This window comes from Ovis aries, chromosome 15 (assembly GCF_016772045.2).
Source record: "Ovis aries strain OAR_USU_Benz2616 breed Rambouillet chromosome 15, ARS-UI_Ramb_v3.0, whole genome shotgun sequence".
NCBI lineage: Eukaryota > Metazoa > Chordata > Mammalia > Artiodactyla > Bovidae > Ovis > Ovis aries.
The window spans coordinates 79,200,296-79,207,853 of record NC_056068.1 but is presented as its reverse complement, the minus strand read 5'-3'; positions in this window follow the sequence as shown (position 1 = coordinate 79,207,853).

Here is a 7,558-nt window from a genome sequence, read left to right as displayed (position 1 = left end):
GCCTCCCTCTCTCTCTTCCCTCCCTGCTCCCTTTTTCGCTCCTTTTTTTTTTTTTCCTCGAGGGCCAGGTACTGACGTTTCACGGTCTCTTAGCAACAGCCTCCACATCTCTGAGCAACAGGAGAGCTGGCGATGGACCCCACCGAGGCGACAGAGCAGGGAAGGAGGCATCGCGGAATCCACACCCGCGGCTCCTAGTGATGCGATGAAGGGGACGAAGGGTTCCGGGGGGCAGACGCTCAGGCGGGGAGATGAGAGGGCGAGAGGACCAGGGAGAGCCTGGGCAGGGGCAAAGACGTGGTCTGCAATCCGAGGCAGAGGAAGGGAAGCTTAAGGGCATTAGACCCTAATGGGAAAGGAGTAAGAGCTCGGAATAGAGAAAGGAGAGTGGGGGGTGGGGGACAAACCAGGGGAGGCAATAAAGACCGGAATGAAGACGGGACAAAAGAGAGAAGTGCGTGAGACCAGCTTGCTCCCTTGATGGGCTGTATCTATTCAGTCCATATACAGCATGTTTCCCTGGGTCTGAAGGTATTTTGGTCACTAGGTACCAGGTGACTAGACAGGATCAGAGCTTGTCAGGGATAATTGTAGGCGGTGGGAACTTTTCTGGTTGCCTAACTGTCCCTCAGTCCTGACCTCACGAGCTTCGAGAGCCTCTGGGATGCAAAGGGCTGACTCTCCTTTCCAGGTGCAGTGTACCTGGGGTTGTAGAGACAGACCTGTCTCTCGGGGCCTGACAGTTGCCAGGAAAGCCTTGCGGCTCTTGCTCTTTGTCCAGGCCCAGAGGCTCTGTTGTCCCCTTTGCATCGCTCCAAGCTTCCTGCTCTCTCCCACCCCAGACCGACTTCAGAAGAGGGTCAAGACTTTGCAACACTTCTTTTCTTGTTGACCCATGGAGCAAGTCTCCAGCTGCCCTGAATTTAAAAGAAAAGTTTGGCTGGTTGGTTTGGTCAAAGAGCCGCCTCATCTCTTCTTCTAGTTATTAGTTATTGGGCACTCGCTGTGGGCTGCTTCCCTGGGGGCTCAGCTGGTAAAGAGTCCGCCTGCAATGCAGGAGAGCCGGGTTTGGTCCCTTGGTGGGGAAGAGCCCCTGGAGAAGGGAATGGCAACCCACTCCAGTATTCTTGCCTGGAGAATCCCATGGACAGAGGAGCCTGGTGGGCTACAGTTCATGGGGTCGAAAAGAGTTGGACATGACTGAGTGACTAAGAACAACCACTGTCTGCTGGGCACTTGATTACACAGTGGGCAGATAGCCACTGGTAAGATAAATGTATGTTCTGCCCTTCTAAGGGCTAACTAAAAAATAAATAAAGACAGAGCTATTGCCAGCCCTGTCTGTCCACTCAGTTGATCTGAGGCTTCTTCTATTTCAGTAATTTCTTAGATCTGTAGGGGAAACTGAAATGGAATAGTAGAAAACAGGTATCAAGTTGGATAGATTTACAAAGTTCTCAAAATCACCATCTTTTCTAGCATGAGCCTTTTTTCCAATTGGAGGATAATTGCCGGCAAGGCAATTCGTGTGTTGGGCTCTGCCATACAACAGTGCGAATCAGTCCTAATTATACACATACTCCCGCCCTTTGAGGTCTCCCGCCCTCACTTCACCCTTGGCGGTCATCACGCTGGGCCAGGCTGGGCTCTCTGTGTTATGCAGCAGCTTCCTGCTCGGCATCAGTTTTACACATGACGGCATGAATGTCAATGACGCTTTCTCAACTAGTCCCGCCCACCCCTTAGCCCCTGTGTCCACAAGTCCGTCCTCTGTGTCTGCATCCCCGTTTCTTCTCTGTAAATAGGTCATCAGTTCTCTAGATTCCAAGCATACGCATCAATATACCGTATTTTGTTTTTCTCTTTCTGACTTACTTCGCTCTGTATGACAGGCTCTAGGTTCACCCACCTTGCTTCAACTGCCTCAAATCCATTCCTTTTCATGGCTAATACTCCATTGCATGTATCGGACATGACTCTTTTCCTATGTGGCCCTAGATGGCCTCCTTCCCTTTTCACTGCCCTTTCTCATATTATGCTCACCTGGAACCTTCTGCGTTCTGCAGTGTCCAGTGCAGAGCAGCAGAGTCCCCACTGCACTGGTGTTTACACACTAAGTTGGCTGAGGAAAATACAATTTGCATCACCTTCCCTCCCCAAAGAAGGGAGTTTTCATTCAGTTCACTTATGAACTTAGAAATTAAATCTTTACCTTAGTGCATGAAACACAACGTGTGGAAACAAGTGGCCCAGTATAAACAAGTAAAGCAAAGGAGCAGAATACCTTATTAACGTTGAAAAAGGGTAGAAAACATAATTGTCTCAATGGAAGCTAAGAAAGGTGATCAGTGTCTTTCAATATTTCATGTTGACTAAAGACATATTGGAGAAGGCAATGGCACCCCACTCCAGTACTCTTGCCTGGAAAATCCCATGGACGGAGGAGCCTGGTAGGCTGCAGTCCATGGGGTCGCTAAGAGTCAGACATGACTGAGCGACTTCACTTTCACTTTCCACTTTCATGCATTGGAGAAGGAAATGGCAACACTCCAGTGTTCTTGCCTGGAGAATCCCAGGGGCAGGGGAGCCTGGTGGGCTGCTGTCTACGGGGTCGCACAGAGTTGGACACGACTGAAGTGACTTAGCAGCAGCAGCAGCAAAGGCATATTAAAAACAAAAAAGGTTTTCTTCCTTTACATAGTATGTTTATGTTTATAGTAGAACCAATAACATGACTGAAAGAAAATATTTGTGACAGTTTCCTTAAAAGATAGGATCTAGGCAAGAAGGCTTGTCACCATTTGAAACTATAGCTTTCTGAGTTGTAAACGAGGAATAATTGGAACGGGACCTATTTCACGAGGTTGTTTTAGGTTCCATGGATGGTTATTAGCAAAGCACTTAGAGCAGTATACAGTAAGCATACAGATGTGTTTGTGTAATGAATAAATAAAGCAAAATAAAACAAACTGCAGAGTGTAAGACTGGTGAACTAGTTATGCAGCGAGGAAAACAAGTGACGCAGAAATGGGAAGTGAAGAAAGGAGAAAAATCACGTTTGCTGGTGCTTTGAATGTATTCTTGTGCAAGATAAGCCTCCAGACCTTTGGGAAAATCCCAACTCAGAAACATCCTTGCCTATGTCTTCTGTAAAAGTGAAGTTTAATGGGGATAATTATCTTTTAAATGATTTTTTTAAAACCATAGTCATTCTCTAAGTATTAAACCACTGTTTCCCAAACTGGTGTTTCATGGTACACTGTACACTATGAGAAAAATGCTTGTTCTCAGATACGTTTGAGAAACATTGGATTAAACAAAATGAAGCAAATTTATTTGTTGAGATTTTTCAGAGCTTTTAATGCGAAAATATTCACAGTGACTCAACAAGGGAAAGGGGGAGAGTGAAAGATGTATAATACCCAGCATTGCTCTAATGCTGGGTGGCTGGCTGCTCCCCTTAGCAGAATGAGTTTCTCTACACAGCAGCCTTGCAGTGGGAGGGACTCAACTTTGAACCCCAGTAAAATGATACATTATTACATATCATGGCCGTTCAGGGTCTCTTGCAATTTATTGATTCCATGATGGTTCCATCATGAATATGGAAGATTTACTCTACTGGACAAACACACAGAAATTAATCTGAGGTATAGATATAAGTGAACTGAACAATTATTTTTATTACTATTATGATTGCTTGACATTCATGTTAAGTTTGTTGTAATAATGATAGAAAACCTTCAAACGCTTGAGAACAAATTTAATCTACCACAGAAGAATTCTGCTCAGGGAAAACTGTGAAACGTCAGTAGAATGGCAACACAGGAAGAAATAGAAAGCTAATCTCTCCAGTTGCTGAGAAAGCGTAACGATAAGAAAGGTGACTCTGCTTTCTGCATTATAATAATTTAATGAAACATTTGGGAGAATCCGGTGAACTGGTCGTGAAAACCATGTGGGAGAAAAAGGGGCGGGAACGCACAGACGATGTTAATGAAGACAATGATGCTGGGAAGTGCTTAAAAGTAACGGTGGTGGATTTACCTAACTGAAAAAAAAAAGTTAAAAAATATATTGTGAGCTGAAAATCACTCAGTGGTATCACTCAGTTCTTGTGCTTCGGGAAATGACCATGGGAATGACTATGCTTTGAGTAAGTGCCTCTCACTGTTAGAATACAGAAAATAAAAATGTGAAACAAAACCACACTGTTGAAAGGAGTCCCAGAGTAAGAAATGTTATTGAGATTTTTCAGCATCATATTTCACTTTTATACTCTGAAAAAATTCCAAATGGTCCAAACTGCAACTGAGAAATAGTAAAAATATACACACAGGATGAGAACAGAGAAGCACATTTCTCCCGGATCTGGAGAGAAGATATCTTTCTGTGTGTTGAGGAAATGGAGAATGTCAGTGGCAAGACGGCTTTTGTCAAATATACAATATTGAGAGATGACAGGGTTTCACTGAGCAAAAAAAAAAAAAAAAAAAAAATCTTAAAAATCAGAGAGAAAGGAAAGACACTCAGTGAAAAGCAGGCTTTAGATAAGTGATACGAAGTAACCCATGTGGGACTTCCCTGCTGGTCCAGTGGTTAAGACTCCACACTTCCAACGCAGGGGCGCAGGTTTGATCCCTGATTGGGGAACTAAGATCCCACATGCTTTGCAGTGTGGCCAAAAATTTTTTAAAAATGGAAATAATCCATGCAATATATACATGTATATTTTTCACACAAACTATACTAAGAAAGGTTACAAATAGAAGTCTTACAAACTGATATCACACACAGATCTCTAACGCAAATTCAGAAAAGAAAATGTTTATATTAATTATATCTAAATAAAAACAAAACCACCCCTAAAGCATTGTGGTAGGCAAGACTGGAGGATGATCCTTATGGTAAGTAGAATAACAACTCCCATAGTTAGTCTAATCTCTGACGCCTGTGAATATGCTACCTTAAATGGCAAAAGGGACTTTAGGGATGCAATTAAATTAATAATCTTGAGATGAGAAGATGAGCTTGGATTCCCCAGGGAGGTCCAGTGTTACTTAAGACAGAAGCAGCAGGGTCAGAAAAGGAGATGTGATGATGGATGCAGAGCTGGAAGATGGTACCTGCTGGCTCTGCAGATGGAGGAAGGGGCAGTTAGTCAAGGGATGCAGGCTGACTCCAAAAGCTAGAAAAAGCAGGGAGACGGCCGTTCTCCCAGAGCCTCCAGATGGCCTGCAGCCCTGCTGACCCATTTCAGGCTTGTGACCTCCAGACCAGAAAGATGAGAAACATATGTTGTTTTAAGCCACTAAGTTTGTGGTAATTTGTTTCAGCAGCCAGAGGTAACTAATATAGCCCTGGAGATTCCTACATCCCTGCCACCCCCCACACCCCCCACCCTGTGTACGCAGGTCACCCCGTCCCTTGAGTTTCAGCAGAATCTGTGACTATGATAAGATATAGTTCCTGTGATGAGCCCAATTGTCAGTTGATTTTGTGTTAATTAAAAGGAAAATTATTTAAGATGGCGTTACCTAGCCAGGGGAACCCTTAAAAGGGCCTGGGCTCTTCCAGAATGGGTATTTGAAGAATACTCTCCGCTGCTAGCTCTAAGAATGGGGGAAAGGACCTAAGAGCTCTCTGGTTGCTGAGACTGATTCCTGGACAACTGCCAGCAAGAGAATGGGGACCTTGCTTCTGCAGCAGGAAGGACCTGCCTTCTGCCCATGAGTTTAGAAGATGACCCACAGGTCTCGATGACAGCGTAGCTGGCCAACATCCTGACTTCAGCTGTGTGAGATACCCAGGGTACAGGACCCAGGTGTGCTGTGCCAGGATTTTAATCCATTGTTATCAGCACAGAAGACTAATACAAACATCGTGTGGAAAAAGGAATCGTTTGGCTAGCACTTCAATGCGTGAAGAACAATCCCCCTTTTGTGCTAATATGTTCCATGAGTATCAATAAATAAATCTGCAACATTCACTGAGTTTAGTATGGTGGGGTGGGGGGGGGGCAGGTACTTGGACTCTTCCTGAAGGCCCTGGGCATTGGCTCAGATCTGCTTAGGAAATTGCTGGTCTCTTTGATCCAGCAATTAGGAAGAAATTACTTCATGCAAAAAATTCATAGCAGGGATATTTATGATAATGAAACGTGGAGAAAATATGAGTGCCCAGCAACAGGAGGTGCCAAGCAAACATCATATTAATAGGAAGGAAATGCCATGGAGAACAGGATTAATTGCGGTACCCTGATGGGTAATACTGACGCTTGGGAAGCATGCAGAATTGTGCTAATTGAATGAAGCAGAGCAACAGTTAACTCGCAGCGACTCCACCAGCTCGTTGGCTGTGCGCCCTTAGGCTGCTTACTCATCCTCCTGGTGCTCCATTCGCTTATCTCTAAAATGGCCTTGATTTTAGTTTGTACCCGAAGCTTTGAAAGAGGCTGCCAAGAGATTTGAGAGAGGTGATATATGTGGAACCTGGCTTAGGAAACTGCTGGTCTCTTTGGTCTGGCAATTTTATTATTTTATTTTTTGGTTCTTTCTAAGACCTCCATGTTTTAGCCTTTACCACTACTATTAGTCACACTATATAAAATGGATTGAATGCCTTCTCTGCCTCACTCTTTAAAATCTCTTGCTTCAACCTGGAGGCACTATTACTTTACATGTAATTAATATCACGCGGGTGGAGGCTGTGTAACATGGTGGTTACATCAAGGGCTGTGGAGTAATAATAGCCATAAACTGGACCCAGAATTATTGTAAGAATTAAATGACCTACGTTAAATGGTTCGTAGTGCCTGACACACAGTCAGCTTTCAACAAACCTGAATTATTACTACTAAGTTGGCTTAAACCTCAACACTCAGAGAAATAAGATCATGGCATCTGGTCCCATCACTTCATGGCAAATAGATGGAGAAACCGTGGAAACAATGGCTGACTTTATTTTGGGGGGCTCCAAAATCACTGCAGATGGTGACTGTAGCCATGAAATTAAAAGACACTTACTCCTTGGAAGGAAAGTTATGACCAACCTAGAACGCATACTAAAAGGCAGAGACATTGCTTTGCCAACAAAGGTCCGTCCAGTCAAGGCTATGGTTTTTCTAGTAGTCATGTATGGATGTGAGGGTTGGACTCTAAAGAAGGCTGAGTGCCAAAGAATTGATGGTTTTGAATTGTGGTGTTGGAGAAGACTCTTGAGAGTCCCTTGGACTGCAAGGAGATCCAACCAGTCCATCCTAAAGGAGATCAATCCCGGGTGTTCATTGGAAGGACTGATGTTGAAGCTGAAACTCCAATACTTTGGGCACCTGATGCCAAGAGCTGATTCATTGGAAAAGATCCTGATGCTGGGAAAGATTGAGGGCAGGAGGAGAAGGGGATGACAGAGGATGAGATGGTTGGATGGCATCACCGACTTAATGGACATGGGTTTGGGTGGACTCTGGGAGTTGGTGATGGACAGGGAGGCCTGGCGTGCTGCGGTCCATGGGGTCGCAGAGAGTCAGAAATGACTGAACGACTGAACTGAACTACTA